At 42.5% G+C, this 16,597-nt stretch overlaps 1 protein-coding gene across 1 annotated transcript in view; it reads left to right on the forward strand.

Annotated features, from left to right (window-relative positions):
* Positions 1 to 16,597, forward strand: part of LOC147111518 (glypican-6-like) — a 1,374,066-nt gene that overhangs the window by 1,582 nt on the left and 1,355,887 nt on the right. The gene's annotated exons all lie outside the window — the stretch shown is intronic.

Consider the following 16,597-nt stretch of genomic DNA (forward strand, 5'->3'; position numbering starts at 1 on the left):
GTTAGGCACATAAATACTACAGTGGGATTTAAATATGCAAATGCACAAATGATTCACGGTGGGTTATATCTTAGTATTGTTACTGAGCAGTTCTAACTTACGTCCAACATACTTTGTGTATGAAGAGAGGAAATTATATTTGTACATACTGAGAATTACATTTCCAGCAGTATTTAAGCCTGATTACAGTTCAATGGTCTTTTAATAATATTATGAAATAGTAACGGAGATTGGTTTAAATTAGAATGGATGCTGATACTGGTAGTCCAGGAATGGGAAGGGATATGAGTTACATTCGCAAATGAGACTTGCTTTGGAAGTCAAATAATATAAATCAAAACCTGAGCATTTTACATTTTTAATCAATAACTATTACAACTGTATGTGTATAGTAAAAATGTTTGTTTGTTTTCAGCTAAAATTATTTTACAATAATCACTTAATATCACATATTAAAGTCCCCCATTTTCTCCCCACTATCTAGTGCAATAGAAGCATAACACTCAAGATTGTATACTGTTTTACTTCCCAATTTTATTCTTTGGTTTTGATCAGATTTTCACTGTAATATGCTTAACATTGCCATTAGAACCCAGTAAACCGGTAACTCCATCGGAGTTTTGTAGAAAGTCTCTGGTTGCTTTGATAATGCTTCCAAATTTCCAGAGGTTCTTGATATTTCTAACTGTGCTTTCACCTTCCATTGGGTTTCATTCACTATCTATTCAGACTACTGAAATGTTGGCACTGAAATTGTTTATACATCATGTTGATAGACTTCCAAATATGAGCTCAGAAAACAAATTATATCCAACTGTCATATGTGGAGTAATTATTATTTATAGCTGTACTGATCAATTTTTGGACAGTATTTCAGATAAACTAACCAGTGTTCATTGTATACACAGAGACAATTAGATGTGAGGCAGACAATCTGAATTTAGGAAATATGGGGAATTAGTTATAGGGATAATGACAATTGTTCTTAATTTTGCTATAGGCTCATCATTAACTGTATCTTTGCAATAATCCTAGGCAAGCAAGATCAAGCATCTGTTTCAGGCTGTAATAGAATCCCTTTCTTGTCCGTTACAGGTAGCATTTAGTTATTCATGACCCTGTTCAACAGACTTTATGGAGAACACACTTTGACCTTCATTCTGTATGATAAAAGTGGCAAATAAAATGTAAAGGAGGAGTATCACTGGAGTGTCATTGAACCATCGTGGCTCCCTGTGCTATTCCAGGCTGTGTAATTATGACTGTGAAGTGGTGGTGTCCTGGTGGAAAATGGAGAACTGAGCATTTATCATGAGCTTCAATTATGAGCATTTAATTAATAGATCTACTGGGTCCTAGGAGCAATTTCTCTTTGATTTAGCAGCATGCTGTACTTCCTCATTTAAAGGTGGTATTCCTGTAATTGCGCCCTACCAATGCTTTGAAAAAAAGTGTGAAAATGGTGTAGTATACGGAATGTTTAAATACTGGTGGATCTCCTCTGGCATTGCTTATTATAGATATGTATGGATCAGATGTGTTTCTGAATACTGTTAAATTATATTTCATGTAGCAACAAAAAATTAAATAACAATGCAATCTCAAGCCCAACCAGTTATAAACTGGAGAAGAATTTTTTTTTTTTAATTTATTCATTTTTTTTTATGGGATGTTGGGCGTCGCTGACATGGCCAGCATTTATTGCCCATCCCTAATTGCCCTTGAGAAGGTGGTGGTGAGCCGTCTTCTGAAGCAGGCATTATTTAGGACATTTAATACTTTAACAATATTCACCAACAGAAACTTTTAATTTAATGGAATATATATAATTTAACTTAATTTAGTCAGTAAATTGGCTTAACTGACCCCACTGTGGGGTGGGTTAATAGTTCAAAAAAAACCACTGAAGTCTTGGCACCAGTGGTGTAGCTGAATGACTATTTACTGACCAAATTATTGTTAAATTATATTATCTTAATATATTTGGTGTTGGTGAAGGCTGGTGTTTTTTAAATCTGCCTGACTAGATCAGATGGGAGGCATGGCAAACCCTAACAGTGGGGTCTAAGTGACCATCGTCTCAGAAACATGCACAAAGCTGGAAGATGGGCTGTTTTATAGCACATCTTTTTAACAGTTTTCTCTGGCTGGTTATGATACTGAAGGTGAAATTGACCGGCAGCTGTCATGATTGATGTATCTGTGTCCATTATTTTTGTGTAATGCGATTGGTAAGACAAGGAGCTGCAAGAATGTCACACAAAAATATTAATAATGCAATGAGCCAACTCTTGCTAGAGCAGGGCATCTCGTGGCGTGCGCCGTTAGTTAGACTTTTTCCTGCACACTTCAGCTCATTTTTTGCACCATACGTGCTGAATGTATGAGCTGTTAACGCCACGGCGAGGGCAACAGGGTATCTGGGACCTTGGTGAAAGATGGAACCAACAGTCTATCACCTTTACCAATGAGATTTAAGGATTGAAAAAGAAACAGAGGACCGATGGAGAAAGAGGGTGAATTAGAGTCAAATCGGGTACAGAAAGAGAAATAAAGAGAAGGAAAGAAAGACTAGATTAAGAGAGTGGAAAAAAAAAGAGACAAAGTAAAAGTTAGAAAAAAATTAACAATTTGCTGCATGCAGGAATGAGACTCAACAGTTTGAATTGTTCCCTTTCTGGGTCGGAGAGATTGATTGGCATTGCATTAACAATCATCACCTCGTTAAAAGGGTACTTATGCTATTAATTATAAGCCCTAACTTTCTGCGGTGAATCTAATGGGCAATTAATGTGCAAATAGAGCAAGTTCTTAAAAATAACGGAGACACTAATGGCGAGGTGCCGTTTGTGCTTGGCAAATGGAGGAGCAGCTTAATTCGACCAGCAAGTTCTGGAGATTCGCAACTAGTGATCATCACGTCACCTGATCATTTGTACCGCTTCTGAGATATGTCTGCCGAAACCCTCTGCTAACATTTACATAGCCCTGCCCTCAAGCAAATGACCAGCCCACGTGAGTTTCCTGCATTTGTGCCAGTAAAGCGCTGGTGCAGATTTGGCCCAAAAATGTAGGCACAGCGCGGTTCGAGGTCAGTGAAATGTTTGATTTATAACAATCTGTTCTATGGCCGCTAGACATTGTTTTTACAATGAGGAACAACAACAGCTACTTCTGGAAAAAAAAGTTATCCACCTTCTTCCATGGGTGAAGTATGATATTTTTCTGGAAAACCTGAATACAATAAAACTACTGGAAGTAGAACAAAGCTCAAACTTATAGATAAAAAATGAACTTTAAACAGCCAGTTTTCACGCATATGAATTAATTAAGAGAGAGACCATTTGATGTATTAACTGATATTTTAATACGATTTTTAGTTGCAATATCCGTTTTTTTTTTTAAATTGTTTTTGCGTCACGTTACCCTCTTAGCTGAAAAGACATTTGGAAAGATTTTCATTTGTTTTCTGACTTTTGGCCTAGAATTTCCGCGATCCTAATTACGCCGAGAAATTGCCTCCAATAATTTTATTGTATTCAGGTTTTCTAGAAAAATATTGTACTTTACTCATGGAAGAAGACTGATATCTTGTTTTAGAAGTAATTGTTGTTCCTCATTGTTTTTACAATGTCCTTTGACCATAGAACTGTATTATAAATCAAACACATGAGACATTGGTTTCACTAACTATTCCTATCAGGTGTAATTTTAACATGTAGAAAATGGAATGTTGTGTAGAATGATAGTGAAGTGATACAGTTTGTTTTAAAATGAATTATTGTTGATCGCTCATTGAGGATAATTGAATTTCAAAAATCAAATCATCTTGTCAGTATGGTTTATGTTTGGGTTGGGATTGTTATAATCTACAGATACCAATAGTTAATTAGCAAATCTTTGTATCACCATTTAATTATTCATTCAACAATTCAAGCCAAACATAAATATTAGAAAATGCTTAAGCAAAAAAATTTATTTTGCACTAAAGTGAGATGCCTGCTGCCTCCAGGTGAAATTTTCTGATGGGGCTATTGCATTCAATGTTAAAACGTGGAGCATTGCGACATATTTTATGCATGCAATAGGATTTTATATTTCAACGTGATTGGATCAGGAATTCTGCATACTGCAGATTGATCAAAAGTTTAGGAATTCTGTGCTTACATTCAGATTTTAATTTGGATTAGCTATTTGTTTATCTGGAGTCCAATGTACATATTTTTCCAACAGCTCTTTTTCCTGATATATCAGTTACACAAATTCAAATTCCATCTATCAACATCTGCTTCTCCTGCTGAATTCTATAGTGGATCTATGGCAAATATTGAAATAAAATAGTTTGCAAATGAAGAACTGAGAGCTTTTCACAAGGCAACCGCAGAGGGATTCTGTACAATTCTCAGTTTAAACCCAGTAGCAATCTTGTTTCTGCGTCTTTTAGGACAGGAAGATAGTTTACAATCTGAATTTGATTTGCCATACAGAACGGTGGCGGAGACAAAACTCCATAAATCAGGTCTAAGAAGTTATGAAAAATTGTAAAGGTTGCAGTATCTGTTCATGATTTTCCAGTCCAGTGTGAGGGTGAAAATTAAGCTATTTATGCATTGTAGTACAGTGTGTGTGAGGGGAGCCATTGGCTGCTAGGCCAGAAGGAGGCTCTGTTGTGTAGCTGGCAACAGTGCTAATACTGCATCATACTCTACGAGAGGTATTTAGAGCCAGAATAACAGACCTACAGTGAATATGTTGAGCAAAACTCTGTCCACACGGACATAACCGTCTTGATATTTTTATGTTTATTTTGTTGTTCTATAACAGCAGCAATCAAATTATATATACACATGTGTGTGTGTAAAGACTACTCTCACTTTCGAGGGACACACATATTTCAGTACATGAAAGTGGCCAAAACACACACCAGAGCATTCAATTCTGACTGGATTGAGGAATTTCTTTGCGGAAACCCGTTGATATGATATTCTGTCTTCTGGAAATATTCAACTGATATTTTTGCCCTTTGTTTAGGATAGTTTTACAGCAAGTGTTCCTCATAACCTTATTTTAAGTAATTCATTTAAATTCAACCATTTATGCTAAACATTTTGAAGATTATTAATTTTTGGTAGTATTAACTACAAGAAAGAAAGGCTAAGTGGAAACTTTTTAAATGTATGGTAATAGTTTTCTTATGCCAGTCAAAATATTTTAATTTTGAATGCATGTTCAAATCGAACAGAAAATGGGCTGCCCAGTTCAAAATTGCATTTAGGAATCATGAAGATCCATTCAAACAAGATTACCTTTTATAGATTGTACTGGTATCAGATGGGATTTGGGTGTAGAAATTCTTGTAACCTAATACAATAGCAAAATACTGCGGATGCTGGAAATCTGAAATAACAACTCAAAATGCTGGAAACACTCAGCAGGTCAGGCAGCATCTGTGGAGAGAGAAACGAATAATTCGGTCGGTTAGCACCTCTCATTAGCGCCTTCGGGGGGCACTAACGGGGCGCTAGGAACTTAGGGCCCGAGCACAGCGATTTTAGCACCGCTCGCAAAATTAACCAGTTGTTTTGCAGCGGCACTAACCACTACCGCCACGATCTCCTGCACCCGCAGATCGTGACGTCAGTGTAACATCCTGGTAGCGCCCCGGACTGGATATTGAGTCGCGCCCCCTGCCTTAGCGCCTGCCGCTAGGAACGACAGGTAGAGGGGAACGTTTTCAAGTCGGGAAGGGGCTGGGGGAGCGCTATTTAAAGGCGGGCGCTTCCTGCCTTTTCTTGTCAGCAAAATTTTTGGTTTTAACGCTGTCCTGAGGAGTTTTGGCACTCATTGAGGTTCCTAAGCGCCGAGCTCTTTCCCTGGGCCTATCCATTAGTGCTTCCAACACAATTGCTTTCGAGATCTCTCCAGGCCGAGATTTAAGGCTGCAATGAGCAGGGTGTGGCTGGCCAGCAAGATGGCCCCTCCCCTTTAAGAACTGGACGGCGCCAGTGTGTCCGGCTTCCATGGTAACTGACATCGCCTGAGCTTCGGTAGCGTTCTGAGGTAGCGCCTCGCTCCCTGATGTTAGTGTCCTAAGAGTGGTGTGTAGCGCCTGATTTAGCACTCAAGTCACCTCCAGGGGTGATTGAGGCGAATTTTGCAGTTGGAGGTGATAATTAGCGCCTGGCGCTAAACTTTGCGCCCGGCTGATATTAGCGCCCCAAAATGGACGCTACCCAATTTTTTCCCCCAGAGAGTTTCTCTCTCCACGGTTGCTGCCTGATCTGCTGAGTGTTTCCAGCATTTTCTGTTATTTCTTGTAATCTAACTTCACAACCCTCTGGAAATCTGATACAAAACAAATTCAAATATCCTTATATGCATATCCTGATTGTTTTAAACCAAAATGGACTATAAATGGAAATTCTATGTGCACTCATTCAAAATTTCCCAGTGAAATGGCCCGATTTGTTTTGATCTTTAGAATACTTGAAAAAGATGAAAGTTTAAAACTACAGCTCCTTCCACGAGCAACACGAGAAAATACATTTCTGTTGGCCAAAAAATGCAGCCTAAAAGTTGCACATGAGATTGCTAATCCAGATGCCTATGTTACACTGGGGACTCTTAGGTTATTAAATAAAGGGGCATAAAAGTATAACTATTACATTGGATTTAATGGTAACTCACGGTAATAATACTGTTGCAACCAATAATGGAGGTCACCTAGACTATACTCTATTGGTGAACTAAGGATAGCAGGCCAATTGAAGGAGTCAGACTGTGGTGTTGTCCCTCGCATGACTTGTCTATCCTTGGGTTTTCCAGAGATAGTCAGTAGGTCAGACAGCCTCCGTCAAGAAAACACAAGACAGTTGATATTTCGGGTATAAAATCTTTTCTCGAAACTGAAAGATATTAAAAATGAACAGCATTTAAGAAGAAACAGTGGGGGGTGGGGAAACACACAAAGAATACACACACAGGAAAAGACAGAATTACCTGTAAAGTGCTAAGGTGGGGATCAAGAAAAAAGTAGGTTATTTCTTTTTCCCTACCACCAGACTCCTGGGTCACTGGAGCCTGCTCCAGTTTTTCATACTTTCCTTTCTACTTACTGATTCCTCTCCAGCTCTTCTCACACTTTCAGTGACTCGCACATGTCTTTTATTTCTTTTATTTCTCTCATTATGCCTCCTGTTGTCTCCTGTGCATATTACTTAATCCCTTTACCATTTCCTGATCCCCACAGTGCATATGACGAATAAGCAAACTTTATCCAAGTTCTGTTCCCTTTTCATGTTCTTATTTATTCCTAGTTTTCCTTTTTTAATCTTTTGCTTCTGCTTAGTTTTTTTTCTCTTTTTTTCTGACTTTCCTATGTTGTGTTACCCTCCCCACCCTCTTTCCAGGTTTAAGGAGGCGTTATGTTTGTTGAGGGGGGTTGGTAAATCTTTCTTTTGTGTTTGTTAAACACTACACCACCACATAGAGATGATATTCCAATGGAAACAAATTATTAACATATAATTGTTTGGATGTATATTGTCACAGTGAAGATAATGGCCAGTAATTTGTGGTCAATGGCATTGCGACGGCAATCACCACTGACCTCTAAGAACGCTGCCCACAGTGATCTCTGTAGTGAAAACTTTAGGTTTCTCGATGTGTAATTGATTGTAGTGATGTGAATAGGGGGTTCCTAGCAAAGTGCAGCAGTGATGTCATCAAGCTGTCTAAGCAACCAATCACAATGAAGAATTCTGACGGACAACAAACCAGGAAATGAAAAGCACTGATTATCTGCACTTTTTAAAAATGTTAGAGAGCGAAATAAAGATTGGGATATATGCATAGGGTTAAGGTAGAAGCTGAAATATCATGAACAAACTTTAAAAAAAAACTTTTTTAAAAAATTGTAATTTTTATCATAATGGAGAAATTTAACATTCCACAAATATAAAAATTAGTTTTTCAGGGCCAGAATGGTTGTTTAGCAGTCAATACACTGTAAAAACCCTAATTAAATCTATTCCAACAAGGCTTAACATTTAATGGGTTATTTAACAGCGATATTACCCTGGAAAAGCCCAAGTTTTCATCAATTCCACTGATTTCACTGATCTCACTGATTGGCGGCTATGGGGGGAGGGGGGGGTTGGTCCACAGTGCAGCCAGTGTCGGAGCAGTGAATGACTGACCGCAACTTCAGGATTTCTGCGTTTAGATGCGCATGCACTACATCCTGAAGTTACTGTCTGTTTCAGAGGAGTAATGACAGCGAACACTGACAGTTCGCTGTCATTACCCACTGCAAAATCCGGGCCAATGTTTAGTCATTCAGGCTGTTATCCTTCACCAGCAGTTAGGACCATTTTTTAATTCTGTAATTTATCTTCTGGCCACCACTACTATGTTGAGTTAAAGAAAGACAGACTTGCATTTATATAGCGCCTTTCATGACCCCAGGAAGTCCCAAAGCGCTTTACAGCCAGTGAAGTACTTTTGAAGTGTAGTCACTGTTACAATGTAGGAAACGCGGCAGCTAATTTGCGCACAGCAAGCTCCCACAAACAGCAGCGCGATAATGACCAAATAATCTGTTTTTCTGATGTTGATTGAGGGATAAATATTAGCCAAGACGCCCAGAATAACTCCCCGGCTCCTCTTCAAAATAATGCTGTGGAACCTGAGAGAGCAGATGGTTTAATGTCTCATCCGAAAGACGGCACCTCTGACAGTGCAGCACTCCTTCAGTACTGCACTGGAGTGTCAGCCTAGATTTTCAAATTCCATTCTTTCAAGTTCTAGTTCCATTCTTTCCTTACTGTTCTTACAAATGAGGAAGGCATCTTAGTTCATCCACCCAGAAATATCCTAATTTCCCCCCTCTTTTATAGCATCCAATCGTTTATTAAATGCTTCCAGTGTTTTTGCCTTCACCACTATATTTGGGAAACCATTCCATGCATTGATCACTCTTTTTGAGAAGAAGAACTTCCTGGTATCAGTCCTAAGTTTGCCTTTTACTAGTTTGAACCTTGTCTCCTTGTCCTATGCTTGCAATTTAGTTTAAAATAATTTTTGGATTTACCTTTTTCCATACCATTTACTATCTTCCCCCTAAGATTGTCTCTCAGTCATCTCCTTTCAAAGCTGAAGAGCCCAAGTTCATTAGTTTTTGCCCATGGCTCTGACATGTGACATTAAGGATCAGCCTTGTGACTTTTCTCTTCTGCCTCGGTGATCAAAACTGGACACAGTACTCAAGCTCAGGTCTAACCAGAGCATTGTATGGTTTGATCACAACAACAACTTGCATTTATATAGCGCATTTAAAGTAGTAAAATGTCCAAAGGTGTTTCACAGGAGCATTATCAAACAAAATTTGACACCGAGTCACATAAGGAGATATTAAAGCAAACTTGGTCAAAGAAGTAAGTTTTAATGAGTGTCTTAAAGGAGGAAAGAGAGGTGGAGAGGTTTAGGTCGAGAATTTGAAAGCTTACGGCATCGGCAGCTGAAGGCATGGCTGCCAATGGTGGAATGATTAAAATCGGGGATGCGCAAGAGGCCAGAATTCGAGGAGCACAGATATCTTGGAGGGTTGTAGGGCTGGTGGAGGTTACAGAGGTAGGGAGGGGTGAGGCCATGGAGGGATTTGAAAACAAGGATGAAAATTTTAAAACTTCAGGATCCAATGCAGGTCAGCGAGCACAGGGATGATGGGTGAATGGAACTTGATGCAAGTTAGGATACGGGCAGCAGAGTTTTGGATGAGCTTAAGTTTATGGAGGGTGGAAGATGGGAGGCCGGCCAGGAGAGCCATGGAATAGTCAAGTCTAGGGGTAACAAAGGCATAGATGAGGGTTTCAGCAGCAGATGAGCTGAGGCAGGGGTGGAGTTGGGCAATGTTACGGAGGTGGAAATAGGCGGTCTTAGTGATGGAGTGGATATGTGGTCGGACGCTCATCTCGAGGTCAAATAAGATACCAAGGTTGTGAACAGTCTGGTTCAGTCTCAGACAGTTGCCAGGGAGAGGGATGGAGTCAATGGCTACAGAACGAAGTTTGTGGCGGGGACTGAAGACAATGGCTTCGGTCTTCCCAATATTTAGTTGGAAGAAATTTCTGCTTATCACTATTTTCTCAGACTTGTATTCTACTGATTTGGCTACATAGTTCAACATTCTATTGGCTAAATTGATTGCTACTGTCCATTAGTTGGACATGTTAAGTGTTGCATCTACTAAGACTCCTAGGTCTCCTTAAACTTCATTCTTAGCTATTTCAATACCATTTGTGGAGTACTTGGGATGCCCATTTTTTCTTCCCATGTACAGCACTTTACACTTATCTGCATTAAATTTCATCTGGACTTGTTTTGCCCACTATGTATTTTATCCAACTCATTTTGTAATTCCTGGACTGCTTCCTCTAGCTTGTCTGCCTTTCCCAGTTTGGTATTATTTGCAAATTTGACTGACTAATTTCTAAAGACGAGGGAGTTGATTTTAACTGCCTCCTTTTGCGGGGCAGTAGTGGCCTGAAACTGCCATTTGGTCACTTCCTGCTCTGTCTATGCTGGTGCTTTAGCTGCTGATATCTTAGGTAGGGTGCTGAGAAGGGTGGCTGGACCACCTGCCTGTTTCAGGTAAGAGGCTACTTGTAATGTGCAAATAGGGGTCCTATGATGTATATAGGGTCCTGATTGAAATTTTGAGGTACAAATCGACGGAAAGTGCACCCTTGACGCTCTGCCCATTTGTACTGCCATTGAACGGCTTATCAAATGGTCCTTAAAAGGGCCACTGGAGGCCACTCAAATATCAGCCAAAAGACCATTTTAACTTTTATTTTTGTGGCTCCCGGAAGAGCAGGAATGCTTCCCCATACCTCACAAAAATATAGTGACCCTCTGCTGGATTGTCTGCAGCTCTCTCACTAAAAATCACCCCCCGCCCCACTAAAACCCCAGGCTCCAACTGTCAGCTGGCCACTTTCCCGCCCAACTGTCAAGTTATTTTGGGCCTCACAGTATCAATTGGTAGGCACACTCCACCCATTGTGCATCTACATTTAAAACCAGCCCCAAGTAGTGGCCCCAAAATAATCTCTGTGCCATCCTACTTAATAGCATCTCCACTCTGTTTTCTCTTCTTCACAATATGGCGTTGCTTCAGTAGGTAAGTCCGGATTTTTTTTTTAAGAATTTGGTTCTACTGATATCGGAGTGAGATCAGAACCAGAAGCTTAAGTGGGATTGTATTTATTGGTAAAGAGTGGAAATAGATTGAATTGGAGTGGGGGAAAGAGACACTGGAGAAACCTAACCGCGTTATTGGAAATTTAAGGGGATGGAAATAGAGCAAACAGAAGTTATTTACACACCTACTGCACTAGAAATAGCATGGGGAAGATAGAAAAAACAGGCCAGTATTGAAATGGTCTAGCATTTAATAGCAGCAAGTAATGCTTCAGTGATCTCTTGTATTACAATCCTTACTGTATAATATTGTAATGCAAGTAAGCTGGTTGTCAGACGATGTTACATTGGGATAGTTTTGATATAATTAAACAAACTGACAAAACTTGTAAATGTGAAGTGCATGACTGGTCATAAAAATAATTTTACTGACTTAGTTTATTGCTTCAGCACGTTAAAAGACTCAGTAAAGATCTCTTCAGACCAGTTGATCTAGGGAATTGGTTTTCAGTGATACAAATTGGAATTTACAGCAAGGTTGGCATTAAAGAGACTCCCAGATAAAGCAGCTAATGTGTCAATTAACATCTTTAAACAGAGCTGAATGAATATCTGTGTTGGAATAGGTTTAAGGTTTATTATAAGAATAAATACAGGTGGAGATAATTGAATGTGTGGAAACGATGGTTTGTGAGCTGTTGGGATCATGAAAATGTCATTCCAAGGAAGAAAGCTAGTTAAGAATGAATAATAGAAGTATATTATGGAGTTTGATTTGATTTATTTCTGGTTCAAGTGGGGAGAAACTTTACAGAAGCTTTTTTCAAGAAATTAGATGTGTTGGGTAGAGTGCATGATAGAGTGATTGGACACTGTTTAAATGATCAGGAAATGGACATGGATAAATAAATGTAAATTTCAATTGAAAAGTGATTCCTCCCACCTCTATTCAGTTTACTTTATCACTGCTAACTTCCACCCAGAGAGATAATACATTGTTGTATCAATGTGAAATGGATTCTTTACAAAAATGCAGCAGATCCAGTGAGATGTGAGGATTTTTCTGGCCTGCTGTCTTCTTTGTTTGAGTGGTTGGAGTAAATAAGCAGCTTCACCAATTTAAAATGGACTTTGCAAACCCCACTTCATCAACAAACAGTGGACACATGCAGGCTTGGAAAGGTCTCCAAGGCCTTTCTCTTTGTCAGTCTTTTGTGGTTGAAAGCCTTTTAATTGTTTTAACAACTGAGGAACAGATGTTGTAATGTTTAATACAGTTTGTTACTTGGGTACTAAGTAGTGCTATGCACCTGCATTTTTGTTAATGACTGGAGGAAGCTGTCACAAAAAGCCCTGTTTAAAGAAAATTAAAATTGTATTGAGCTTCATTAGTGAAAATATGAAGTGATTTAGGTTTTTGCTGTTTAATATTTTGGTACTAAATGTACCAAATGGGGTCAACATTTTTGAATCTCAGTGGAAAAGTAGATGTGGGTAAATGGTGGAACATTGAAAGAAAGCATTAATAGATTAATTGGCACTGCTCTAAGATTTCCTACCCATCAAAACAAAAGTAAGAATGCTAGTGAAAACTTTTAAAATAGAATTTAACTTGTTAAGGCCTTGTTAAAGGCCATTAATCAGGAAGGAGCTCATGCAACATTACATATTTGTTGTGTCACATTAGAAGATCAGTATTTAATCTCCAGTCAGACCTGATGGGTAAGTATAAGGATGGCAAATAATTCAGCAGCAGGAGAGCAGTGAATACTAGAGGAGTTTTGAGCCAGATTGGCCAGGCATATTGAAGGAGAGAGGAAGCCCAGATGGCATACTTATGAATTGCAGTGGATTTACTACAGTAGAGTCAATCACCAAGGCAGGAAGATCAGTACATGAGGAAGCTTGATCTTACTAGGGAGTTTGTATCAGTACAAGAACAGCAGCAGTTCAAAGAGAAGGCCCACCACCACCTTCTCAGGGCAACTAGGATGGGCTATAAATGCGGCTTTGCCAGCACTGTCCACATCCCGAGAACAAAAACCTACAAATACAGTTAACCATAACAAATACAGTTGGGAGTACCTTCACCACACAGATTGCAGCGGTTCAAGAGGTAGTTCACCACCACCCTCTCAAGGGCAGTTAGGGATGGGCAATAAATGCTGGCCTTGCCGGCGACGCTGACATCCCATTAATGAATAAAAAAAACAATTTTACCACACTACCAGTGATGGTGAAGATTGCCATGGCCCTCAGTATACTTGTCACACGGGCCTTCCAGGCACCTCAGTGGACATCTCAGGAGGTCCTGCCGAATTTAACGGCAGGACCTCATTTGAATTTTTTTCTCCATTTCCCGGCCAGTAGCCAGCTAGATCAAGAGACTGCCTGGCTGTTGGGCGGGAAGGCCTGTGCTGGAAGGCCGCAGCGGTGAGAGGAGGAAGAGGGAGATTGGGGGGGAAATTGCAGGGGTTTGTAGATATCTGGGTCGGGGGGGGAGATTGCAAACCGGAGAGGAGGGGGAGATCATAGGGGTTTGAAGAGATTACGAGTTGGGGAGGTTGGGGGGAGATCGCGGGAGAGGGGGGTTGAAGAGATCGTGGGTTGGGGGTGATCGGATGTCGAGGGAGATCGAGGGTCGGGGTTTGCGGGTGTTTGAAGAGATAGTGGGTTGGGGTGACCGGGTCAGTGGGGAAATTGCGGGAGTTGAGATCACGGGTTGGGGAGATTGCGGGGGGAGGGTTGAAGAGGTTGGGGGAGGTCGTGGGGAGATCACGGGGGTTTGAAGAGATTGTAGGTCGGGAGGTCAGGGGAGTTCGTGGAGAGATCACTGGGGTTGAAGAGACCTCTGGTCGGGCGGAGATCGTGGGGGTGTTGAAGAGATCACGGGTCGGGGGGAGATTGTGGGGGCGTTGAAGAGATCACGGGTCGGGCAGAGGTCGTGGGGTGAGTGCGGAGGGTTGAAGCGATCGTGGGTCGGGGGAGATTGTAGTGGGGTTGAAGATATTGCGGGTCGGGGGGAGATTGCGGGGGGGTTGAAGAGATCGCAGGTCGGGGGGGGAAAGCGGGGGGCGTTGAAGAGATCACGGGTCGGGGGGAGATTGCAGGGGGGGTTGAAGCAATCACGGGTCGGGGGAGATTGCGGAGGGGGTTGAAGAGATCACGGGTCGAGGGAGATTGTGGAGGGGTTTGAAGAGATCTCAGGTCGGGGGGAGATTGTAGTGGGGTTGAAGAGATCACGGGTCGGGGGAGATTGCAGAGGGGGTTGAAGAGATTGCGGGTTGGGGGGAGATTGTGGGGGGGTGGTTGAAGAGATCACGGGTCGGGGGAGATTGTAGTGGGGTTGAAGAGATCACGGGTCGGGGGAGATTGCGGGGGGGTTTGAAGAGATCACGGGTCAGGGGAGATTGCGGGGGGGTTTGAAGAGATCACGGGTCAGGGGAGATTGCGGGGGGGTTGAAGAGATCGCGGGTCGGGGGGAGATTGCGGGGGGGTTGAAGAGATCACGGGTTGGAGGGAGATTACGGGGGGGTTGAAGAGATCACGGGTCGGGGGGTTGAAGAGATCACGAGTCGGGGGAGATTGCAGAGGGGGTTGAAGAGATCGCGGGTCGGGGGGAGATTTCAGAGGGGGGCTGAAGAGATCGCGTGTCGGGGGAGATTGTGGGGGGGGTTGAAGAGATCACGGGTCGGAGGAGATTGCAGAGGGAGTTGAAGAGATCGCGGGTCGGGGGAGTTTACGGGGGGGCGATGAAGAGATCGCGGGTTGGGGAGATTGCAGGGGCATTGAAGAGATCGCAGGTCGGGGGAGATTGCAGAGGGAGTTGAAGAGATCGCGGGTCGGGGGGAGATTGCGGGGGGGGTTGAAGAGATCACGGGTTGGGCAGAGGTCGCGGGGTGAGCGCCGAGGGTTGAAGCGATCGTTGGTCGGTGGAAATTGCAGTGGGGTTGAAGAGATCGCGGGTCGGGGGAGATTGCAGTGGGGTTCAAGATATCACGGCTCGGGGGGAGATTGCGGGGGGGGGTGGTGGTTGAAGAGATCACGGGTCGGGGGGAGATTATGGGGGGGGTTGAAGAGATTGCGGGTCGGGGGGAGATTGCAGAGGGGGTTGAAGAGATCGCGGGTCGGTGGGAGATTGCAGAAGGGGGTTGAAGAGGTCGGGGGGAGATTGCGGGGGGGGTTGAAGCGATCACGGGTCGGGGGTAGATTGCGGGGGCATTGAAGAGATCGCGGGTCGGGGGGAGATTATGGGGGGGTTGAAGAGATCACGGGTCGGGGGGAGATTATGTGGGGGGTTGAAGAGATCACGGGTCGGGGGGAGATTATGTGGGGGGTTGAAGAGATCACGGGTCGGGGCGAGATTGCGGGGGGCGTTGAAGAGATCACGGGTCAGGGGAGATTGCAGAGGGTGTTGAAGAGATCACGGGTTGGGGGGTTGAAGAGATCACGGGTCGGGGGAGATTGCAGAGGGGGTTGAAGAGATTGCGGGTCGGGGGAGATTGCGGAGACATTGAAGAGATAACGGGTCGGGGGAGTTTACGGGGGCGTTGAAGAGATCACAGGTTGGGGGAGATTGCAGAGGGAGTTGAAGAGATCGCGGGTCAGGGGGAGATTGTGTGGGGGAGTTGAATAGATCATGGGTCAGGGGGAGATTGCGGGGGCGTTGAAGAGATCACGGGTCGGGGGGAGATTGGCCAGCCCTTGCCCGTGGACAGACAGATCTAATGTAATGCATGTCCGACTTACAAGGCCTGTTCTTTTTAGCTGTATCCCGACGATGCTGCAGCCGGCTGGTAGTCGGGACGGGATGGTTGGTTCCTCTCCGAACAGCTGGCTCTGCACTTTTCCACCTCTGACTCCTGTTGCTCACAGTGGCAATGCGGCCGCTGGTGGCCCACAGTCTTTTCCCCTTCCACCTCTTTTTTTTTGAAGGAACCAATAATCTTTAATAATATTTTTGATTGCAAAGTTGTTCCCGCTGTTCACACCAGTTAAATTTGACAAACTATTTCGTTGGATCATTTTTTATTTCAGTTACCGTTGGTTCACGAATTTACATTTTCAATTTCGAGCAGACTTTACACTGAAAACAATGGGTTACATCCACCCAGTAAATTAATTCATTTTCTCTGCACATTTTCCTCTATAATAAAGTAATAGAAGTAAAAAATCTGGTGAAAAAACAAATATAAATCTCTGGTAGATCCCAGTCTCCCTGAACGAGATGCAAGGTTTGAGATAAATCTCCCAGAATTTGTTCAAATTAAATTCCTCGAGTCTGTGAGACAATCGGAATGAAACTCTTTGGAAAGAGAAGGTTGGTGGCTCTTAAAGGAGCCTTTGTAGTTTGTTGTGAGTTGATTGCTTTCTTTGTCATTCAAGCGTAAATCTT

The sequence above is a fragment of the Somniosus microcephalus genome, chromosome 10 (assembly GCF_052327205.1).
Source record: "Somniosus microcephalus isolate GS21.2 chromosome 10, FLI_Smic_1.0, whole genome shotgun sequence".
In the NCBI taxonomy this organism is placed as follows: Eukaryota; Metazoa; Chordata; class Chondrichthyes; order Squaliformes; family Somniosidae; genus Somniosus; species Somniosus microcephalus.